Here is a 718-nt window from a genome sequence, read left to right as displayed (position 1 = left end):
TCTCTCTCTCTCTCTCTCTCTCTCTCTCTCTCTCTCTCTCTCTCTCTGCTACACACAAACACACTGACACATGCGCGTGAGGAAGCCCAAATCCAATTTTGTACATAGATGTGAGACACAAACAGTTTATGTTAGCCTAAATAATCCAGTCACACCAGATACAATGCAGAAAATGATAAGGATGTGCTGTGGTGCAACATCATGCACTGTGTGCGTGCGTGCGTGCGTGTGTGTATGTGTATGTGTAAGTGTATGTGTTAGTGTGTGAGGTGTAATGGGTCACCAGATTCAACCACAGATCAGGACCAAGGACAGCGACCATCATAATTGTATTCACTACCAGAAATGAAAAAATAAAATATGTATACTATATACGTATATATATATATATATATAAAATCATATTAAATCAAGACATTCTGTATTGGGTCCTCACTGTCTGTGAAGGATTCAGCAAAACTGGAATGAGGCTTCAAGCGACCTGGGAAATTCATCTTTCCTATTGTTAAGTTCTACGAAGGAATAAGATACACACCCTGATGGGAGTGCCTCCAGCATCTGCAATGCAGGAGGCTTATCAAAGGGAGTGGAGCATGGACATGATGTGAACCACATGTTACCACCTATGTGAGATTCTGGACTGATGTGTCGAAGGCTTCACTTTGCTTCAAACAAGCGAGTTTGTACTGAGCGTTGTCACAAGGTGTCTGAAGGAGAA

This window comes from Anarrhichthys ocellatus, unplaced genomic scaffold (assembly GCF_004355925.1).
Source record: "Anarrhichthys ocellatus isolate YVR2014 unplaced genomic scaffold, GSC_Weel_1.0 scaffold48, whole genome shotgun sequence".
Classification (NCBI taxonomy): domain Eukaryota; kingdom Metazoa; phylum Chordata; class Actinopteri; order Perciformes; family Anarhichadidae; genus Anarrhichthys; species Anarrhichthys ocellatus.
Note: the sequence above shows the minus strand (reverse complement) of the source record.